At 40.0% G+C, this 23,975-nt stretch overlaps 3 long non-coding RNA genes across 3 annotated transcripts in view; 1 reads left to right on the top strand and 2 right to left on the bottom strand.

Moving 5' to 3' along the window:
* Positions 1-5,054: 5,054 nt before the first annotated feature.
* LOC119866724 overlaps positions 5,055-23,975 on the top strand; it is a 29,947-nt gene continuing 11,026 nt past the window's right edge. The window contains exons 1-2 of the long non-coding RNA XR_005381151.1: positions 5,055-5,110; positions 9,379-9,486. This is a non-coding gene — a long non-coding RNA (uncharacterized LOC119866724). The remainder of the gene's footprint in view (positions 5,111-9,378; positions 9,487-23,975) is intronic.
* On the bottom strand, positions 7,122-8,492 carry LOC119866725. Its single transcript, XR_005381152.1, has 2 exons — positions 8,438-8,492; positions 7,122-7,491 (listed from the first exon to the last, which is right to left on the bottom strand). It is a non-coding gene; the product is annotated as an uncharacterized LOC119866725 (long non-coding RNA).
* Positions 8,564-23,975, bottom strand: part of LOC111093190 — a 32,874-nt gene continuing 17,462 nt past the window's right edge. The window contains exons 5-7 of the long non-coding RNA XR_005381150.1: positions 22,054-22,209; positions 18,966-19,056; positions 8,564-8,603 (exon numbers count right to left, since the gene is read on the bottom strand). This is a non-coding gene — a long non-coding RNA (uncharacterized LOC111093190). The remainder of the gene's footprint in view (positions 8,604-18,965; positions 19,057-22,053; positions 22,210-23,975) is intronic.

A 23,975-nucleotide genomic window follows, 5' to 3' on the forward strand; every position in this document is an offset into this window, starting at 1 on the left:
TTCAAAATAAACTAAAAAAGAGGTTATATGCCAAAATTCATTATAAACTGATTAAGAATTTAAAGTCTAGACACTTGGGATCCCTGGGTGGTGCAGCGGTTTAGCGCCTGCCTTTGGCCCAGGGTGCGATCCTGGAGACTCTGGATCGAGTCCCACGTCGGGCTCCCGGTGCTTGGAGCCTGTTTCTCCCTCTGCCTATGTCTCTGCTTCTCTCTCTCTCTCTGTGTGACTATTATAAATAAATTTTAAAAAAAATAAAGTCTAGACACCAACACAATTTTACAGAGTCTCTTCTAGCTCAGGATCTCCAGAAACACCCTGATTGTATGCTTTGGCAGATGTGTTAGTCTTCTCCCTTTGGTGGGGGGGGGGTGGAGAACAAGGGAAGTGGGGGTGGGGTGGTTGGTATCTTTCCATGGAGGTAGCCGGAGATTGCATGGGTTGTCTGCTATCTCAAAACCCAAAGCCCTGTAAAAGGCAACAACATGGGTATTTTTTTTTAAAAAGTGTCTATTATTAAATGGTGAACAGTGAGGGGGAAGAGGTTCTTTCCTATCCTGATATTTTCTTCCATGTTAAAGGGATTCCATTAACCTAAACTCCTGTCTCCCTGTTACTAGTTCCCCACCCAGGGAGGGAGAGTGACTTATCTAACTGGTAAGGTTAAGAGAAGAAACAGGACATATATAGCCCACCACCTTCTCTTCTCTTTTAGGTATGAGTTGCTGGGAGGAAGTGAGTGGTTTGCTTTGCTCTGCTCTTTCTCTTCTTTTGGTGTTACAGAAACTGATTTGCTCCCAAAGTCCAGCACCCACTGCAGCAGAACAAGTGGGCTTGCCGTGCTGACTCCTGCTTGCCCACAGGTGTGCGAGTCACATTTTCCAATAACATCTTTATTGGTAATAAATGCTATATTATGGCCTCCATCTACCTGACTGCTCTATCTATGTCTTATTTTATTTGGAATTCAAGTGAGGAAAACAATGGCGGTAATTATTGAGTACTCTTGATATCTGACCTTCAAGAAGTCGTTGCCCCTACCCCAGGGGACCTCTGGTTTTCCTGCTCAAGTAGATGGCTTATACTGAGTCTTTTGCATTGCTTTCTTTTGTCCCCCCTTGATGGAGCCATGCAGTTTTCAGGGTGGCTGTGTCCTAGTGGAATAATTTCTCACAGATTTTGAATACTTTAAACTGAGCCAATTAGTGGGAAGAATTTAATTTAATAATCATTTCATCCTCTGCATGTGAAATGTGCTATAAAAAGATGTCAATCAGTGCTCTCCTAATTACAAATATATACTATTAATGTATTATTTTAATGCTAAAGGAGCATGTTATTGTCAGACACTTGATAAGAATAAAATGTGAATTAAAATGGGATACATCTGTGAAACACGAGAAGCATGCCATTTAACCAATTTAAAAATAAAAAATGAAGGGGAAGGAGATGAGACATACTGCCCATTGGTGACCAAGCTGGATGCTGATGATGGATTTGTGAATGTCCTGATTAAATCCTGACTCTGGTGTCCTACCTAAACATCATAGTGTAGAACTTACACATTGATTACTTTTAAATTCAGGGCTCACACAATAATGTTATCTGTTCAGTTCAATTCAGTGAATATTTATTTGACTCAAATTTTCTTTATGGCACGTTCTATGTTCTATTTGGGCAAAAGAGCAACAAACCTGACAAAATGAGGGTCATGCCCTCATGGAAAATAATGGAAAGAACCTAATTGTATTTATCAGTTAAATTTGTAATTGTCAGCAAAGAAATATTTTTTAAAATAAAAATGCAAAATTTTCAATATATGTACTATGGTTTTTATTGCTTTGTTTCTTATAACAGGAAAAAATAAGGAGAAATATCCTGATTGTCTCTCAATAGAAGATGGTGTCATAAATGATTGTACTTCCATTCTATGGGGTATTATGTACTTGTTTGATAGAATGAGGTAAATCTATATGAAGGGATTTAGGATAGCAAAATGATTCATTGTTAAGTAAAAAGTTACGTGCACTTCATTTTTGTAAAACAACAATAGCAGCAATGATATTTATATGTATATTATATGTTAGTTTAGCAAAGGGACAAGTAAGGAAGGCACATGCCAAATTTTTAACAGTGATTACATTACTTGGGAAAACTTTTGAACTGAAACAGGGATGCTTTACTGGTAAAAATAAATAATGCTAAGTAGAAACAATAGACTATCTCAACTAAGAAAAACAAACAGGAGTATGGTGGAGATGAAAATGTTGACAATGTGTTCTTCTATGTAGTATAATGATGATTATAAGTAAATTTTTTCTCTCCCTTTGGACACTTTTATGTATTTTATACAGAAGCATGCATTAATGTAACAATCAGACATTTAAAAAATTTATAAGGAAGAAATTTGTGCCCTTTGACTTGTTAATCCTACTCTTAAGTTTCTTTCTGAAAATGGAACATACCAGAAGAATTCAAAGAGAATAATTTCTTTTAAAGTAATTATAAGGAAGAGCATGTCATTATTCCAGAAATGATTATTTAAAACTGTTTTTGAAATTTATTTTGGATTTTCCAGTGTATTCAGTAGAATCATTGGATGTTACGCTCACTCCAGTTAAGCAGAAATTTATCTTGCTCATCTCTACAAGGAAACCCTGTCCCAGTCATTCTGGGTAAGATGCATTCCACTCTAATCTGAGGTATCATGATGTATATTCATAGGAAAAAAAAGCACACTTCTCAGAAATTACGCAAGACTTTCCCCTCAAGCTGTTAACTATTTAAAAAGAGGCATCCTCTGAATCTTTTTTTTTAAAGATTTTATTTATTTATTCATGACAGACACAGAGAGAGAGAGAGAGAGAGAGAGAGAGAGGCAGAGACACAGGCAGAGGGAGAAGCAGGCTCCATGCAGGGAGCCTGACGTGGGACTCGATCCCGGGGTCTCCAGGATCAGGCCCTGGGCTGAAGGCAGCGCTAAACTGCTGAGCCACCCGGGCTGCCTGCATCCTCTAAATCTATCCAAAAATAACAAATAATAAATAGGATGCCTCTCTTTTTAAAGATTTATTTATTTTAGAGAGAGTGCACACTCATGTGCGTAGGGGGAGGGGTAGAGGGAGAGAACCTTTAAGTAGACTCCCACCTGACCACAAAGCCCAATCCATGACCCATGAGATCATGACCTGAGCCAGAACTAAGAGTCAGGCGCTCAATCGACTGAGCTACTCAGGCACTTCAAGGATGCTTCCTATGTAGAAATTTATAATCTCCAATCTAAGGATCTTAAAGCTTGAATAACTGCTTTTGTGTATGAACATGTGAGGGTACAGTAGACAATCCATTTGACAAACACTATGGATTGCCCACCATGAGTCATCTTGTTATCTTTGGGATATGTAATGGCAGATGTGAATAGAAATTACACCAGGTGTGGTAGATGGCTACCCAGACCACTTTGGAAGCACTGATGCTGGCACCAGGGGTTGAGACAGAAAGAAGGGACATATACAGGGAAGTGGAAGCTTAGTTTGTCCCTGAAAAGTCTAGGCTGTTAGAAACTGCAGGTGGAGCAGAAAGATCTGGGGTGGAATTCTATCACTGCCAATTTTTTTGAGCTTGACTGTGTCAGTTAACGTCTGAGCAATGTGTCTCTGATTTGATCTGTGCTGAATTGAAAAAAGCGGTAAAAAATATGCAAGTGCTTTGCAAAGCTATTGAGACAATTAAAGGAGATAATGTATGCAAAAGTGTATTTATAAAGTGTGAGGCTCAATACATAAATTTAATATATTAATAATTAAGGGCTTATTTACATCATTGGGGACACACAGTGCAGTGTCTTCCACTTGGTCATTACCCCACAATACTTATTAAATTTATTTGGGGAGGCAGGACATATATTGGTGATAAAGTGATGTTTTGGCAGCTGTCTTCATGAAAAAAAGCCAAGGTTCCCTAGGTATTGCAAAATTAAGATAGTTATCATACTTTACATGGGCACAGAATACTTGATATCATGGAATTTTAGAACTGATAGGGTGCCGTGTGTCCCTTGACTCGAGTTTCTATTGGTGGCTGGTGTGTTCTCATGTATTCTTTCCTAGAGCACCAATTCACTGATTCAGTATGACTAATGAATTCAATTACTCAGCCAGGAAATATTATTTGAGAACTGAACCATGTTTCAGGGATGCTATTAAAAGCTATTGATACAGTAGCAAGGAAAGGTGTTCATGCTCCCTGTCCTTATGGAGGTGACAGCATAATATGTGAGGCAGGTGACTGTTAGGCAATCACACAAACCATTGTAACCATGACAATTGGTTGTAGGGAAAATTTGTAATTCCATAGGGACCTATCATTTCTATGTTTGATTTAGTCAGAAAGTTCAGGAAAGATGTCTGCAGTACCCAGAAGATAAAAATGGGAGAGAATATTCCAGGCAAAAAGAAAGCCTCCCGCAAAAGCCCTGAGACAACATGGAGCATGGTGAGTACACAAAAGAAAGCCGGAGTTGCTGAATCCAAAATTAAAGGCATATGGGGACGATGCAGTTGGAGAGGCTAAGGGAAGCTGAAAACCTCAAAAGACTTGAATGCCAGGTTAAGGAGTTTGCCATGTTTCCAAAAAAGTAGTAGGAAACTAATTAGGGTTGGAAACAGGTGTGTCTTGACCAGATCTGTGTTAGAGGGAGAAAAAAACATCACTCACATTGTGTTTTGAAGAGTAGACCAGAGATGAGCTGAGGTTAGTGCATTTGTTTTCTATTGCTGCCAAAGCAGATGATCACAAATTAAGCAATTTTAAACAGAGGGTTTTCGTGGGTCAGAGGTCTTGGGCACAGCATGGCTTAGCTGGGTTCCCTGTGGATGATCTCAGGAGGTAGAAAACAACATGTTGGCCGGGTCTGAGGTTCTCATCTCAAGCTCATGGGCTATTGGCAGAACTCATTTCCTTCTCCTGCTTTCCATGGAGCCCCTCCCATCTTCCTCCAGCCAGTAACACTCTCCTGTTTCCAATCTCTGCAACTTCCCCGTCTGCTGCCTCTCTCTCTTCCTCTTCTTCTACCTTCTGTCGGCAGACAGTTCTACTCCGGAGGGTTCAGGTAATGACTTTGGGCTCACCTTGATCATCCAGGATCATCTATTTTAAAATCAAATTTATGAATAGTCTTTATTACATTGGCAAAAGCTCTTTTGCCAATGTAATGTAAGTTATTCATAGGTGTGACATCAGGGGCAAAGGTCACGGAGCCAAAATTCTGTCTACTGCTGCACTTGATATGGGGCTACGAATTAGAGAGTTACTCTAATGGTTCAAGTGGGAGAGGTCGGGTCCCTGGACAAGAGTAGTGTTGGTAGAGATGGGAAAAAATTGTACGTGTTAGAGGAAGCTTGGGGAAGGAGGGACAGAAAGGTATAAGGGCACGCTCCCAGATTTCTTGCCTGCACAATTGGGTAAATGGGAAGTTCACTACCTCACAATGCAACTTGTTCCATTTTGGGACTGTTTCCGGCATGATTCTTCTTTCCTAAACCTTTTACTGACAATTTCTGGCCTCTCTCTATCCTGCATTTCTGCATTTCTTCATCTTGCACAGAGACAGCACTCCTGCAGATGCTCCTGGCCGCCTACCATTATTGAAAACATACACCAGAGAAGATCTGTTTCTTTAGTAATTTGTTTCTGCTTGTAAAGAGCCTTTATGTTTGGATTATAGAAATCCATTAATACCACTATTCAAATCTAAGAGAAGAAAAGCCCTAAACCTCAGAACTAACCACTGTTTATAAGTTAGTGTTTGTTCATCCTGATTTTTTCCAATGTATATAAATATTTTTTTTATAGAAAAGGAATAAAAATATGTTCTTCTACAACTGGATTATTTTTCCTAGTGATATGTCTTGGCAATCCTTACATGTCACCATATGTGGTTTTTTCTGGTTCTTTTTAAGAGTGGTATAGTATCTTTTTAAATAGATATGCCATAATTTACATAACCTGTCTCCTATTAGTGGCCTGTTTTCAATCATTGCTGTTATAAGCAATGTTTTCATCAATATCTAGGTGCAGATGTCTTTGACTACTTTTATGATACATCTCTGGGGGATAACTTTTCTAGAATTAGAACTGCGAGATCAAAAATTCATATATTAAAATTTTTAGTTGTTATAGTGTTGTTTAGTTGTTAAGTGTCCTTCAACCAAACTGTGGCAGCATGTTTCTTTCACCTAGCCTGGTGGAGGGAGTTCATTTAGAACTAGAGGAAACTCTCTTTTTTTTTTTTTTTTTTTTTTGATTTTTTAAATTTATTTATTCAGGAGAGACACAGAGAAAGACGCAGAGACACAGGCAGAGGGAGAAGCAGGCTCCATCCAGGAAGCCTGATGTGGGACTCAATCCCGGGACTCCAGGGTCACTCCCTGGGCCAAAGGCAGGCACTAAACCACTGAGCCACCAGGGCTGCCCCAGAGGAAACTCTCTTAATGAAAATCTGAGATAAAGGGCACCTGGGTGGCTCAGTGGTTGAGTGTCTGCCTTTGGTTCAGGTCATGATCCTGGGGTTTTAGGATTGAGTCCCACATCCAGCTCCCCGCCGGAAGCCTGCTTCTCCTTCTGCCTATGTCTCTGCCTCTCTCTGTCTCTCATGAATAAATAAATAAAAATCTTTAAAAAAAAGAAAATTTGAGATAAGACCAAATTAATCTCTTCAAGATGTCTAGGAAATGCAGATTTAATGAAGTTAACACTGTGTTAGGTTCTGGGAATAGTGTCATGGTACTGGGGACTCAAAGAATGGGTATTGAGTCTTTTCCTCAAGGATCCCTTAGGCTAGATAGTAAGCACAAGGCTCCTGGAAAGCATTAAAGAAGCATGAGAGGAACTTGGGAGGTGATGCATTGGGGAGAATTTGAGCAGAGTCATTTTGGTGAGCAGGATTTTGGAGGGAAACATTTTTGTGCCCCTCACAAAATAGCCCTGTGGATGTGCTGAATGTAGATGTTGTAACTCGAGGAATAGGGCACACAGAATGAGGCTGGAAAAGCAAGTGATCTCAGTCTGTTTCAGTTAGGAATGCTTTTTATTATAAGTGACAAGAAGGGAACAACTGTGGCTTAAACAAATATAGGTTTATTTTTTTTCTCAAAGTCAAAATGTAGGAGGCTGAGGAATGGGTTCGGTGACTAAATGGTGTTGGTACCATTTGTCCCATGGTGCCAAAATAGGCTGCCTCAGTTTCTGATCTCACATCTACATTCAGGCCACAAGGAGGAAGGAAAGGGTGGCACCAGCACAGCTGTCCTCTGCCTCAGGAAAGCCAAAGCTTCTTCAGAAGCCCCCGTAACAGATTTCTGTTGCTGTTTTACTGGCTACCACTCACAAGAGAAGCTGAAGTTATGGAGAACAGAATGTCATAATTTGCTTAAGACAACTATGAACACTGCTGAGAAATGGGTACAGAGATTTCCAAGCAGAACTTCAGGCCTAGAAGAAGAGAGAGATTGATGTCAGGAGACAACAGAAGCTGTCCTTGTAGGTTAGATTCTGAAGGGCCTGTGCACTTTGCAGGAATGTGAACTTCATGGTATGCCAAAGGCAACCAACCTTCCAACTTTCCATATGGATTATAAAGGTTTCTAGTAGTGACTGTTCTTGCCCAAACAATTCAAAGAGTCTGAACTTGGTAGAAAATTATTTCAGAGTGACAGCTACTGATCAAATGAACAACTCCCTTTATTTACTTTACAATATGAAAGGACAAGATTGTGCTATCTCTTTCATCGGCCAAGCTTTCCTGACTTCAAACAGAATATTGTAAACAAAAACACTTCACAGGATGTGGAGATGAAAACAAGTTATGAAACCAGTTTACATGGCACAGTTTAGGGAGAATCATAAGACATAAACACCCCTTTTGGGTTAAAAAATCCATATTTACAGACAGATGTATAATTGCTATCATGTTATTATGAATTTTGAAACATCTTTAATGAGCTGGTCAAATAGTCAACTCAAACGTGCCATCATTTTTACAGTTCCACAGTTTTTCTTAAATATAAAACAGTTTCTCTTCTCATCAAACCAGAGTAGCTGTGAACTATTACTAAATGGTCCACATTAGGTTATGTATAAATTCATATTTTTTCACTATGATTGTTGATATGTTTATTTTTAGTAGAGGAAAAAAATGGGAACACAGAGAATGAGACTAGGAAATCCACTATGAATCCCGCAGAAGTTAAATATTAAAAGTAACCTGTTAAAAGCTTAAAGAGAATGCTTGGAAACTATTGAATTGGCCTTATGGATTATACTTACCATTCTCTTGTTAAACACTAAGAGTATTTGGGGATAAGAGAAGAGAATTATTTTCTTAAATAAATTATTGCCCATTTTAGCTAAACACTATTATAAAGCTATAACTTCTTACATGAAAATATTAGTAGGGATCCCTGGGTGGCGCAGCGGTTTGGCGCCTGCCTTTGGCCCAGGGCGCGATTCTGGAGACCCCGGATCGAATCCCACGTCGGGCTCCCGGTGCATGGAGCCTGCTTCTCCCTCTGCCTGTGTCTCTGCCTCTCTCTCTCTCTCTGTGACTATCATAAATAAATAAAAATTAAAAAAAAAAAAAGAAAATATTAGTAGAAAGATTACAAGTCTCACTGTATTCTCCATAGACACTCTTCAGGGTTGTGCCCACAGCGTATGAATAAATGGTTGTAGTATTCTTTAATTAGAAGATTTTGATCATATGAACTGTTATTCCGCTATTGCTATCCAATAAAAGACAAATGTTTCACACTTTCTTTTTTTTTTAAGATTTTATTTATTTATTTATTTATTCATTAATTTATTTATTTATTCATGAGAGCCACACAGAGAGAGGCAGAGACCCAGGCAGAAGGAGAAGCAGGCTCCACGCAGGGACCCCGATGCGGGACTCGATCCCGGGACACGGGGACCATGCCCTGAGCTGAAGGCAGATGCTCAACCGCTGAGCCACCCAGGCATCCTAGTGTTTCAAACTTTCAACAATACGTACTTGACCTGAGTTACTAGGTCAGTCCCACACTATGTTACTATATAAACACAACTAAGAGACCCAAAGCGGAAAATTAAAAAAAAAAAAAAAACCCAGATCAAAACAAAACAAAAAGCCACAGGCAAAGACTCAGCAGTGACAAAAAAAGATCAATATTTATCCCCCCCCATAGGTGAAAAAGACATTGGTGATTGAGAGATTTCAGAGTAGGAAGCACAATCCCCTCTCCCAGAAGGATATTGGAGATGATCTGGAAAAATTTGTTCTGTTTGTCATAGAAAGCATTCCCTTCCCTTCCTCTTCACGTATACTTCCCTTCTGCCCTGCAGGTGCTGGCCTGTCCGTGGGGCTCTGGAGAATACCCCTAACGTGGGTCAGGGCTGCTCATTCTTCTCCCTTCATGACTGTGTCAGTCCAGGTTCTCTGGGGGACTGAGGGTGAGTGTGCAAGAGGCTTCTCTGGGGCATTGTCTGTGGGGAGCACAGAGAGAGGGAGCACAGGAGACAGGGGGAGCCTTCAGACTGCCCCACAGACCTGACACCTGTGAGAGGGGAGGGGAGGAAAGATGAGCACACAGAATGCACCCAGGGTTGAGACAGTCTCAGCCAGGCTAATGGGAAATACCCAAGGCAAAGTTTCCCACTGAAGAGGCAGCCTGCTGGTCAGAAAGGGTGGCGTTGGGGTATGTACCATTGGGGTGAACCCAAGGAGTGACTGCTGGAGGGTGTCAATCATCTCGACTCCCCATGAGGTTTCATTGTCTTGAAGGGAAACCTTGGGAGGGCACTCCCGTGGCATCATCTTTTTTATTCTGGATCAGCTCATGTTGCTCCCCGATCTGAAGGTCTGCAATAGCTCCCTGGTGGCTACAGAATAACGTCCAACATGCATTGGAGGTTTCTGCAACCTTGACATAGGATTCATCTACGCTGTCTACTTTATGTTAAGGGTATCTCCTCCGGATTCTTGTTCTCCAGCCAGACAACTTAACACCACTCCCCAGACCCCTATGTAGTGTGAAGTCTCTGAGCTTTCGCTCCAGCTGGTCCTGCACCTCACACTCTCCTTCTCAGCCTCTTAACATACGACTCGCATTTCCATGTCCATGTAGATTCCTTCTCCTCTGAGGCATCTCTCTTGTGCCGTCAATTCAGGATGCAGCACCCGCCTTTTGTGCTAAACAGCACATTGTGCTGATGTGTGTTTGGCATGGATTTCATTTAACTTTGTCTTATGTGCTTTCTTCAAAGAGGTAGAGGACAGGGACTTGATCTCTAGGACCGTTCCTGGGACTTATGCATAGGAGGGATAATTTGACAAATGTTTCTTGAGAAGAAATTAACCCAAGTGCAGGAAAAGACATTTGTTTGTGAGAAGAGAGGATGGGGGAAGAAAGGCAGCATTATCTAAACAATCCCAAATACATTTCATTCAGCACATACGCTCGCTAGATTCTCTTTGTTTCTCATGGAGAGGTGAAAGATCTCCTTTCCAGGAACCCGAAGCCCATAGTATCTAGAGAAGTTGAGAAATAAAGAGCAAGGAAGCAGATGGAGCTTCCTTAAATGCAGCCCTTAGAGGACCCAGCTCGAAAGAAGAGAAGCAAATCTGTGTTTTCCTGTATAAGTCTTCCCTTTCTTACTTACATGTATCCATGTGGTCTAAGAGTCTCCCACCTAGTTCTTATGTGAAGACCAGTGAGGTTTTTTATGCCTTCTCGTGTTTATCTTTGGGATCCTATCACCCAGCAGAGGACCTGGCAGAGATTTTGTGCAGAATAAGCGACCACAGTGAGCTGCATAAGTGTGGTGTGCAGTAAGCGAGGAAGCAGACACTCTTACAGAAGCAGAGATCTAATCAGCAGAGGGTGGTTGCCAAGAAATCACACAGAGAGAATTATAGAGACTAAAACAGTAGCAGGAGGTGAAAGGACAGATGGCAGCATGAAGAAAAAGAAACAGAGGGGAGACACTTGGTTTTGCAACGGTCAGTTGGATTGGACTATTTCTGGCCCCAATAGAAATAAAAATATTAATTGGATTCAAGTTAATAAGTCTTTGTTATGTGCTCATTTTTGCGAAAGGCCATCCTTATTTCTGCAGTATAGAGCCAAAAAAAGTAGGATATAATTAATTTCTGGGTGCAAAGTAATTATAGTCTTGTTGGGAACACATATACAAACACATATTAAATAGCTTAGTTATGACACGATAGAAAACACATTTGTGTTTTCTTGACTCTTCTACATTCAAGTTACCCGTAAGTCCGGAGTGCTTAACCTGTAAAATGCATCCTAAATCTGTCAGCTTTTCTCCATCTTCACCAGACCATCTTAGTCTAAAACTCATTGTGCCCTCTAACCTGCAACAACCTCCTGTCTGGTCTCCCATGCTCTAATCTGGGTCTCCCTCATGGTCCATTCACTGCCCAGTAGACAAAGATATCTTCCAAAAACTATAAACTATACCCTATCTTCTCTTGCCTAAAACCTTCCCATGGCTCTTGGATGCGCTCTGAGTAAAAGCGGAGGTCCTCACATGATCTAGCACTAGCACTCAGCATCTCTACCAAGCTTCCCCTAGCTTGCTACCTTACATGCATACCACCCTTCTTTCTGTTCCTGGAAACTGTCATACTTGGTCCCTTTTTAAGACATTGGCATCTGTTATTCATTCTACCTGGGACCTTTTGCATTCCATCTCTGCAGGGCTGGCTCCTTTTCATTCAGGTCTCAGCTCAGATGTCATCTCAGTGAAGCCCTCCCTGATCCCTTAATCTAAGCTATCAATCCCTGCCCCCTTCAGGCACTTTCTAATATCACCCTCTTATAGATCTTCATAACACTTAGCAACATCCAAAATAATCTTCTATTTTGTTTGTGTTTATTGCCTGTCCTTCCCCCAGAGGATGTAAGCTTTTCAAGAGCAGAGATTTGGGTTGCTTTTTTTCTTTTTCCATTTCTTTATCTCCATTACCCTAACATGATGCCTTGCACATAGTCAATTCTCATTAAGGAGTTGTTTAATAAATGGATGAAAAGTATGAACTAATGAAAGACAAAGAAAGATGATTGTAGCTCAGAGTAGTTGGGAGGAAGAAGTACTCAGGGCAGTACTCAGAGTAGTTCTTGGAGGAAGAAAGATTATTTTAGCTGTGAAGAGCGGTGGGGGACATGCACATGTTTGTCAAAGGAAGGACTCCAGCCTGGCTGGAGCAGAAGGTACACAGACGCAAAGATGGGGCAGGTATCACATCAGGGCAGTGGAATTCAGAGGCAATCAGAAGGCAAAGGAAAGTCATCACATGGCCAAATAATGTCTATGCATTTTGCCTCAGGTGGCAAGGCATTGGAATTCCACAGGGTATATGAGGGCTAAGACGTTTATCATTTTATTTCCAGTTGCAACAATACGGAACAAATTACAGTCCCTAAATCATGAACATAATGAAAAAGATTTAGTAAGCCCCATATATTTCATATTTATACTAGTGATGGTGATTTTATTTTATTTTTTGGCTCCTCTGTTTCTCATGAAATGGTTCACTATTTTGATAGAGCCACTCCCTGAATTATTCAATCCAGGAATAGTTTTCATTTACTGGACATTTTATTTTCTCTCAGGAATGGCCCTTATAGAATATGCATTTCTTTTCCTGAATGAAATAATATATGGGAAAATACTTTGCAAGCCATCAGGCACCACCGAAATAGAAGGTGGAATGATTATTACTGCTAAAGGTCTTAAGGGACATAAACCACTGAGAGCATCAAGTCTCACTGTCCTGCTTTCCTTGCTTTTTATTGCAGGAGGATGGACTATTTCATTAAACCTGGAGATTATTTTCTGTTATAGTCAGGAGGCAAACATGGTTTCTGTATATCTTTTTGTTATTAGCTCTAAGAAAATTAACAAAACCCAGGTATTTTTCAGAGAAATCTTGGGTGAACAACCAACCCTATAGTATATTGTTGCTCAGAAGAAGAAAGAATTAAAATTCTGCTGATTTGGGTCAGCTGGGTTGCTCAGTGGTTGAGCATCTGCCTTTGGCTGAGGTTGTGATCCTGGGGTCCTGGGATTGCTTTCCGCATTGGGGTCCCCACAGACAGCCTTCTCTCTCTGCCTATGTCTCTGCCTCTCTCATGAATAAGTAAATAAAGTATTAAAAAAACAAAACAAAATTCTGATTTAAAAGAACAGTTATTCCTCACATTCCCACTTGACTCTTCTTTCAGTAGCACCACACGTCTACATGCAGAGTCAAGAAGAATGGCAATTTCTGTGAACACCTAGAGTTGCAAGGGCCTACTGCAGGGAATGGGAAATTTTAGGTTGTGTTTAAAAAAAAAAAAAAAAGGAATGCACTTGAAAGATGAAAATATTTTCCCAAATAGGACCATCTTGGTCTTTGTCCTCCATAAATGGCTCAATCAGTGTTCCTGAGCATATTTCTATGGTCACACTGATGCTTTCTGTGCAATGTTTTGTAAGGTGATCATTTTCTCATTTTATACATATCATAGGGGAAACGAGTTCTCTGAGATCCCAGGCTCCTGGGTCCTTCTCTAATAAAGAGCAAAAGTCAGCTTTCAGTTAGAAAGCAAAGGCCAGTCAGACATAACAAGGGACAGAGTGGTTTGGAGTTCTGACTTGGCTAGAACTCCAAGGAAATGAGCCTCAGTAGATGAGCAGAGGGTGGTGGGGCAGGTCTATCTGAAAAAAAATTTGGAAAATAGGGACCCAGAGAAAAGTTTTTCAGTGAAGAAGCAAGTCAAAAGAAACCACAGTTTTTTGGGTGGAGAAGTCAATGGACTTTAAGAGCAAATGCAAACTTCTAAGAGACCAAGAGTGACAAGGATCCCACCTGGTTTAAGAATTCCTCAGCATCTTAAAAGCCATGTATGAAAAGTCCACAGACAATATCATTCTCAATGGAGAAAAACTGAGAGCCTTTCCCCTAAGATCAGAAACAGGACAGGGATGTCCAGTCTCAGCACTGCTATTCAACATAGTACTGGAAGTCCTAGCCTCAGCAATCAGGCAACAAAAAGAATTAAAAGGCATTCAAATTGGCAAAGAAGAAGTCAAACTCTCCCTCTTCGTAGATGACATGATACCGTACATAGAAAACCCAAAAGACTCCACCCCAAGATTGCTAGAACTCATACAGCAATTTGGCAGTGTGGCAGGATACAAAATCAATGCCCAGAAATCAGTGGCATTTCTATACACTAACAATGAGACTGAAGAAAGAGAAATTAAGGAGTCAATCCTAGTTACAATTGCACCCAAAAGCATAAGATACCTAGGAATAAACATAACCAAAGAGGTAAAGGATCTATACCCTAAAACCTATGGAACACTTCTGAAAGAAATTAAGGAAGACGCAAAGAGATGGAAAAATATTCCATGCTCATGGATTGGCAGAATTAATATTGTGAAAATGTCTATGCTACCCAGGGCAATGTACATGTTCGATGCAGTCCCTATCAAAATACCATGGACTTTCTTCAGAGAGTTGGAATAAATAAGATTTGTGTGGAATCAGAAAAGACCCCGAATAGCCAGGGGAATATTGAAAAAGAAAGCCAGAGTCGGGGCATCACAAAGCCAGATTTCAAGTTGTACTACAAAGCTGTGATCATCAAGACAGCGTGGTACTGGCACAAAAACAGACACATAGATCAATGGAATGGAATAGAGAACCCAGAAATGGACCCTCAACTCTATGGTCAACTAATATTTGACAAAGCAGGAAAGACTATCCACTGGAAAAAGGACAGTCTCTTCAATAAATGGTGCTGAAAAATTGGACAGCCACGTGCAGAAGAATGAAACTAGATCATTCTCTTACACCAGACACAAAGATAAACTCAAAGCGGATGAAAGATCTAAATGTGAGACAAGAATCCATCAAAATCCTAGAGGAGAACACAGGCAACACCCTTTTTGAACTTGGCCACAGCAAACTTTTGCAAGATACATCTATGAAGGCAAGGGAAACAAAAGCAAAAATGAAAAATTATTATTGGGACTTAATCAAGATAAAAAGCTTCTGCGGGATCCCTGGGTGGCGCAGTGGTTTAGCGCCTGCCTTTGGCCCAGGGCGCGATCCTGGACATCCGGGATCGAATCCCACGTCGGGCTCCCGGTGCATGGAGCCTGCTTCTCCCTCTGCCTGTGTCTCTGCCTCTCTCTCTCTCTCACTGTGTGCCTATCATAAAAAAAAAAAAAAAAAAAAAAAAAAAAAAACCTTCTGCACAGCAAAAGAAACAGCCAACAAAACTAAAAGACAACCTACAGAATGGGAGAAGATACTTGCAAATGACGTATCAGATAAAGGGCTAGTTTCCAAGATCTATAAAGAACTTATTAAACTCAACACCCAAGAAACAAACAATCCAATCATGAAGTGGGCGAAAGACATGAAGAGAAATCTCACAGAGGAAGACATAGACATGGCCAACATGCATATGAGAAAATGCTCTGCATCACTTGCCATCAGGGAAATACAAATCAAAACCACAATGAGATACCACCTCACCCCAGTGAGAATGGGGAAAATTAACAGGACAGGAAACAACAAATGGTGGAGAGGATGTGGAGAAAGGGGAACCCTCTTGCACTGTTGGTGGGAATGTGAACTGGTGCAGCCACTCTGGAAAACTGTGTGGAGGTTCCTCAAAGAGTTAAAAATAGACCTGTCCTACGACCCAGCAATTGCACTGCTGGGGATTTACCCCAATGATACAGATGCAGTGAAACTCCGGGACACCTGCACCCCGATGTTTATAGCAGCAATGTCCACAACAGCCAAACCGTGGAAGGAGCCTCAGTGTCCATCAAAAGATGAATGGATAAAGAAGATGTGGTCTATGTATACAATGGAATATTCCTCAGCCATTAGAAATGACAAATACCCACCATTTGCTTCGATGTGGGTGGAACTGGAGGGTATTATGCTGAATGAAGTAAGTCAATCGGAGAAGGACAAACATTATATGGTTTCACTCATATGGGGAATATAAAAAATGGTGAAAGAGATTAAAAGGGAAAGGAGAGAAAATGAGTGGGAAAAATCAGAGAGGGAGACAGAACATGAGAGACTCTTAACTCTGAGAAATGAACAAGGAGTAGTGCAAGGGGAGGTGGGCGGGGTGTTGGGATGACTGGGTGACAGGCACTGAAGGGGGCACTTGACGGGATGAGTACTGGGTGATAGGCTATATGTTGGCAAATCGAACTCCAATAATATATATATATATATATATATATATATATATATATATATATATATAAGAATGGACTGGAATTATATATTTATATATATATATAAATATATATATTAAAAATATATATATTTTAAAAAAGAATGGACTGGAATTAAAATTGGTCTAATAGGGCAGATAAATTTGGACTTCAAATGCAAAATAATAGTAACAACAAAAACAGCAATATCTACTGAGCTTTCTTTTTTACTACAGTATGCATTGTCATGAATCATCCTGCATTATCTCACTAATCTTTCCTACCTCATGACATAACAACTAAGTTTATTCTTATATTAAAGCCGAGGAAATAAAGATTCAAGACATCTAAGGTGCTAAAATGATGAAGCCAGGACCGGAGCTTTGCCTGCCTGACTCCAACACTCATGATCTATAATAGTTCTCAAACACAATATGGTTTGGGATGTATACTCGATTTGAAATATAGAGAAGTATATACAAAGAAGTTAAAATTCACAGTACTTTTACCATGTAAAAACAATGTAATGCAATTCTTCAGATAATCACGATTCCCAAAAATAAGTACTGTTAACACTTTATATGGTTCCTATATATATGCAGATGTTTGTGTAGCGTATATATTTCTTCTCTTAATGTAGATCAGCTTAAAAACAATGCTCCGCAACTTTTTATGTTAAAAATGAATATAGCAATCCTTTAAGAAAGTGATACCCTCCCATATTTGTGCATCTTTTTTCCCTTGAGGAAAATAGCACTACAAAATATGTAGTATTCATGTGTTCACGTATGTATATATGTGTATACATATGATGTATGTGTATATGTATACCACAGTGTACACATAATATTTCCCCATTGATACTGCCAATAGACAGTGGTACCAATTTATATTTTTACCAGTGTATGATATAAGACCTCCCCTCTTCTCACATCTTTGTGAAAACTAGTTGTTACTAATTTAAAAAAATTATTTTTTAATTTTTAAAAATTTTATGATTCTAATGGTGGAGAAATATCTCATGTCTGCTTTTTAAAGTTTTTATTGAAGATGAACATTTTCACATATTTAATTATCTTAACATAAATGTTTCTTTTAAATATGTTAATGTAGATATATTTTTTTCTCTTAGTGACTTAACCGTTTTCTGTGTATCTTTAGTTTTACACGTGAGCATAATACGTAATCTAGGAAGTAGGGTTGGGTAGTACCAGGAAAGAATGAATTTCGGGGTTGGGACAGTGGTAAGAGGACATTGAGACAGTACTTGACTATTTTATATAGCTATCCTAAAAATATTTGATGGAAAGTAATAAAAGAATGTTTCAAAGCACTGTTTCTAATCTTTGATCATTTAACTCTCTTACTATGTTGGTTTTTTCCACTCTGAGATCTAATTTCTAATTTGTAAAATGGGGATAAAATTTATTTTCCTTTTTAAAAAATATTTTGAACATTGGAAAAGAAGACATGAAAACAGTTTGAAATCGGTACTCCATAGCATGATAATTATGTTTATTTTCTTCTGTTTTATCAATGACATCCTCTCAGGTCTGATCAACCCATTTCAAACCCACCCACACACTGTTTTTTTATCCCTCTTATAAAAACACTTGCTTTTAAAATAGTGAAAGTAACACATCTTTGCCATTTCCTTGGATTTCCATTCAATTGTCTTTCAGGCTTAAAGAAGGATGTCTCATTCTAAAGTCGAAATTGAGTTATCTGAGTTGTCCTTTAGTTAAAGATGAAAGTAGGAGAGTTTTACAAAGAAATGTAAGGCTCTGGAATTTTGTTTCTTTTGATTTAGAAAAATCTAAACCTCTTTCCTTTGGGGCATTACACAAAGCACATCTGTTAAACCAGGATTTTCCTGATAAAAACAGACATGGGCTCTCTTGACAATTTGACCTATTTGTATTCTGTTGGGCTGTTATACATATGTCTGGAGGGTCCACCACATAGTGGGCATTATAAATCGAAATAAAGAAGTCCACTTGGCTATATCAGAACCATTATCCATTAGATATGATCCCCCAAATCTTCATCTAATCAAATGCAGTTTTATTAGCAGCTATACATTTTTAATAGCCAGCTCACTCTATTCATTGTAATTCAAGGTTGTGTCTCTGCTGCCGTCGTAAATCACTTGTTATGCTCTCCTGCTTTATAATACCAGTGTAACCTTTTGCTCTATCTTGCTGTCAAAACATTCCAATCTGATTTGATGCAATTTTATTCCACATGCACCCTTTTTTTTAACCTACAGAATAGCAGAAATAATTGAGCACATTTGAGAAATTTTTTTCGCCAAATATCTACAATAATTAAAACTCTAAATGGAAAATTCTTGACAGTAGTGTTTATCATTAAGAACTTCTTTTCATAGGCATAGCAAACAAGATGTGGACTGTGTACAATAGCTAGTCAAAGATGGATGAATAATAGAAGCTTTATTTGCTGAGCATTCCAAAGGATCCCATTTATGAGACAGCTAAAACATGATTCATTGGATCCATTAGTGGTTCCCACAACCGTGGCAGACTGACAAGAAAGACCCACATTTCCAGGCTTTATGATATGGTAGTTCTTATATTGCCTAAAACAAAAATGGTTTCATACTACTTTCCATATAGATTGCAGACTTGCATTGATTTTTCTCTACTTACTTTGCAAAACATAGATCTTCTCCAGATGCTTGGATCACACATGCCAAATAGGTGCTCAATCCAATGGGTCTCTGGCATTCCGCATCAGTAGCTGTTAGGGAGATACACTGATGGGCATAAAAACTGAACGTGTAATAGAGATTTAGCTAATGGTATTGTCTTTTTTTCTCCTACCTCACACTTGAAACACAATATGATATATTTTTGGCTGAGACGTGTTTTCTTCTTGTTTTCTATTTTTATACACATACTATCAGAGAGGGACACAGGAAATCTATGACAGCCCAACCCAAACTGTTCTGAGATGAGACTAGAAATTAAGTTTCTAGCAGGAAACCACATATATTTTGAAATCCGGTATAATATGCAACAAAATCATGTCTTCCTTTGTCTATCCTATAACAGTAGTCATTATATTCTTTTTTTTAAAGATTTTATTTATTTATTTATTTGAGAGAAAGAGTGAGAGAGAGAGAGAGAGCACGAACAGGGGGAGGAGGAGAGGTAGGGAGGGGGGAGGAGGAGAAGGAGAAGCAAACCCCCTTGCTGAGCAGGGAGCCAGATGTGGGGCTTGATCCCAGGACCCTGGGATCACAACCTTGACCAAAGGCAGACACTTAACTAGCTGAGCCACCCAGGCACCCCACATTATATTCTTTAACTGGATAAATTTGCCCTTTGTTTCTTTTTTTGTTCATAGGGGTACCCGGGGTATCTTTAGAATGACAAGAACTGCTTGGCTGGTACTAAAGTATGTGCTGTCTTGATGTACTTTCCCACCATTCAAATTCTTTGAGAAAAACTTAATTTTCTTTTTAATATCCCTTCTATTAATACAGAGTCAGATTTCATTATTTTCCTTATCTACAGTTTCCTTAACCATATCAAAGATGCTACCCAGGAACCAATTCTTTACAAATAAAGAAGGGCTTAAAGCCTTTTATCGCTTCTCATATTGGAAAAAAAACAAAACAAAACAAAACAAAACACTAAGGGCACTGAAAAAGAAAGATGCTTTAGCTTTTGCTTATCTAGGAAAGCAGGGTAAGGTCGTTGAAGAGAAGGACCTTAAATGCATCACAGTATTTCTTTTTTTTTTTTTTTTTTTTTGCATCACAGTATTTCTGCAGGAAAATTGGACTTATCCCTGATGTGTGGCTGGGTGCCAAGGACGCAGATTAGAAATACAAAATACATGATTTCTGGATCCATCAGACAGAGTGAAGAGAAATGTTGCTTACTAGGGAGGCCAGAGAAGGCCTCTCGGAGGTGATATTTGAAGTGATCAAATATCAGCAAGAAGCTGTGTGGAGACAATCCAGGGAAAGAGGACTGCAAGGGCAGGGAAGAGCAGGTCCCAGGCCCTGAGAGCCAGACAGGCCAGTGTGTCCGGAATGAATTGAGAGAGCAAGAGATGAAGAGGGGGGAAGATATCAGCTCACACAGCACCTTGCAGGCCAAGACATGCAAATGTCTGCATTTGATTTCAAACTTGGTTGTAAATTAGTGGGAACACAGATACAGTGCTGCTTTCTATGACCATGAAAAATCTGGGGGAGCCAAGGGAGGAAATATGGATTTCGTCATGGTCTCAAATGGAAGGTACCCGAACATTTTAAGCAGGGAAGTGACATGATCTGACTCAGGTTTTAGAAAGTACATCTGCAGAGTTGTTTGTAGTCACCATGCAGGAGGTGTCCTGGCAGGAAGCTCAGGGAGGCCTGGCCCAGGAGTCTGTTACACAAGATGTGATTGCCCCGTGGGCTAAATTGTAGCAGTGATGTTGGCAAGAAGTGCTTGAAGCTGGGGTATGGCCTGCAGGTAGAATGGGCAGGACTGGCTGAAGGATTTTAGGAGGACATTGAACCACTGAGTTAGTGAGTGGACGCAGAGGGTGACTAACAGGTTGGTTTCCATTAAGCGGAAAACAGAACCAGAGCCTTATAGGAGATGAAGACAGATGCTGAGCTTCCCAATGTCTGTTGGTTGGAAGTTCGAGCCAATGAGCTGGTGAAGAGGACTGATCTGGAGGTCACACACCTACAGGAGACTGGAATTTGATCGTGTGGCTGGGATGGGCAGAGCAGAAGGAGGAGGCGAAACTAGAATGAGAAAGTAGTAGCCTGCCCTGGGGGGTGATAGAAAGTAGCACTGCAAAGAGTGATGGTGAGAAATGTTACAGGAGATTGGTGGCCCAGCAATCATGCCAGCACACATCCAAGACAGCTGCTCCATTTATCAAGGCAGAGAAAAATCTTTTAAACCTATTGGAGCATCATATAGACAGCCGGCCAACAGATTGCATTTCCCACATATTAGCTACTTTTTTAAAAAAGATTTTATTTATTTATTCATGAGAGACACACACACAGAGAGAGGCAGAGACACAGGCAGAGGAAGAAGCAGGTTCCCTGCAGGAAGCCCGATGCGGGACTCGATCCCCAGACCCCAGGATCACGCCCTGAGCCAAAGGCTCAAATGCTGAGCCACCCAGGTGCCTCTAGCTACTTGTTTTTATACTACAGATACAAAACTTTTTTTAAAGGCTTGGATGAAATAGATGAAGCAAGGGAAAAAAATGTCTGCATTTGATTTCAAACTTGGTTGTAAATTAGTGGGAACACAGATACAGTGCTGCCTTCTATGACCACGAAAAATCTGGGGGGGAGCAAACGGAAAGTGAGAGGATGTTATTGCATCTAACAGCTAATGAAAAACCTTTACCTTTGGCTTAGGAAAGACAAGAGGGTGTGGTTTTCTGGAAGTTCATTTAAATATAATAAATAAGTGGAGTGCAAACCAGACGCAGGAGATGCTGGGAAGCTACTTCTTTTCTCAGCATTAGTTTTTCCCTGGGAATAGATCGCTCTCTCAGTTCTTCTGGAAAGATGATCTTTCATAAGCCTTCCCAGGAAGATTATGGGAAGAAGTTATGTGTTGTGTTTAATATCATGAAAAATGAGTTGAGAGGTCATCAAAGCTATAATTAAGCTCATTCATTCATTCATTCATTTGACACATACAAATTACACTCAAATCCAAAAGTATGTGATAAATATTCAAACCTCTTTGAGGTCGGGAATCATACCTGATGTATCTTCATATCTCTTATAGTACCTGGCACCAGTTGGTGAATTAAATGAATTAGATGGCAAAAGGAGAGGTGATTGTGGTTGAAATATTTGGAGAAATCTCACGGTCAAAACAGAATTTTAACTTGGCCTTTAACAGAGGGAGAGTCTATCTAGAAATTAAAAGGAGGTAAGGAGTTATATTAAATAATAAATCTGGAAGGAAGATTTATCTCCTAATCCAAATGTGAGTAACTGACTTAAAACCACTCATTCATTCATTCATTCATTCATTCAACAATTCATTTAGTACCCTCTATGTTTTAGGCATTGTGCTATGTCCTATGCATGCACTATAATATATTCACGGTCTCTGCCTTAATGAAACTTAGAGTCTAGTGGGGGACACAGATGAGAAACAAATTAGTAACCGAATTGAAAAACAAAAATAAACAAACAAGGAAAAGAAACTCAACTTTTTCCTTGCGATGAAGACTTTTAAGATCTACTCTCCTTGCAACTTTCAAGTATGTATTGCAGTTGTAATAACTGTAGTCACCATATACATTACATCACTAGGACTGTTTACTTTCATAACTGGAAATTTGTACCTTTTGTTTAAAAAAATTTGTAACTATATGGGGTGACGAATGTTAACTAGACATTTTGTGGTTAGCGTTTCACAATGTATACAAATATTGAATCATTACACTGGACTCCTGAAGTTAACATGTTATGTGAAAAAAGAGAAGAAAATCTATATTTTTCTGATAGAAAATAATGAGGGATTGTTTGATTGGGGTGATCATCCATGTCCTTTCTGAGGAATGACATTGCCTTTGGGTGAGAAGCAGCCAGCCTTCCTAATGGCAAAGAATTTGGTGGGAGAAGGAGGGAGTTAACTGGTTGATGTTTTAGGCAGAGGGAACAATATGAAAAAGCTGGGAGATAGGAAATATCTTGGCTTCTTTAGAAACTGAAAGGAGGATTTTTAGCTCAATTTTTGAGCTTGGTTTTGAATAAAAATGGGATTTTGAAGTAGAGACCTCCCAGAACAAGAAGGAAATTAACAGCCTAAGAGGGGATGAAAGGTCACTGGTAATAGTCACTCATTTCATAAACATACATTGAGTCAATCTGGGCATTGAGGAGCTAGCAGTAAGAAGCTTTTAGTCTAGAAGGGGTTGGCGAATCAGAAAACAAGCAACTCAAGAAGCAATTTAATTTCAGATCATGATAAGGTGTCAGGAAGATGACACAATGTCATGGGAATGATAACGACTGCTTTAAATAGAGAAGCCAGAGAGGCTTTGGAGGGAAAGACACCAGCTGCCTCGCCTGGAGTGACAGCCTTTCAACAACAGCATGTGAGGAGGTCCTGAGATGTGTGGTTCTGCAAAGCTTTTCCCGGTGTCACGAAGGCCAGGAATATTCTCACAGCTTGCAGGTGCACCTCACTCCGTTGTGCTGAGGCGGCCTACCGCCCCAGGGGAGTGGAGGCTGTCCCGGCCTGCTGCACCTCCTGTCTCTCCTTGACCTTTGTTTCTCTTTCTGTCACCCTGTGCAACTTATGTTTCCCCTCCAGCCCCACTGGCAGCAAGCACCTTCTCCTTCTTGAAGCAGGTGCAGTGGAGTGCTGTGGGCTGCGAGCTGGGAGGAGCCCCATGCGGCCCAGAGCAAGAACCCTGCGTGACCGTGACCGCAGAGCCTGGATCAGGAAACAAGCATGTGTGAATGTAATCGTGGGCATCGCTCTCTGACAAACCCAAGATTCCGCTCGACAACGTGTCACTGAGTTCCTGCTGTGGGGGCTTGTGCTTTTATCTCCCTGACATATGTACGCACGTCTGGCTGAGAATGTGAGGTCTAAATGCGGAAGCAAATGCTTGGGTATCTATGCACAGGATAAGAGTGAGATAGAAAATTATGTTCTTAGAGA

The sequence above is a fragment of the Canis lupus genome, chromosome 29 (assembly GCF_011100685.1).
Source record: "Canis lupus familiaris isolate Mischka breed German Shepherd chromosome 29, alternate assembly UU_Cfam_GSD_1.0, whole genome shotgun sequence".
Classification (NCBI taxonomy): domain Eukaryota; kingdom Metazoa; phylum Chordata; class Mammalia; order Carnivora; family Canidae; genus Canis; species Canis lupus.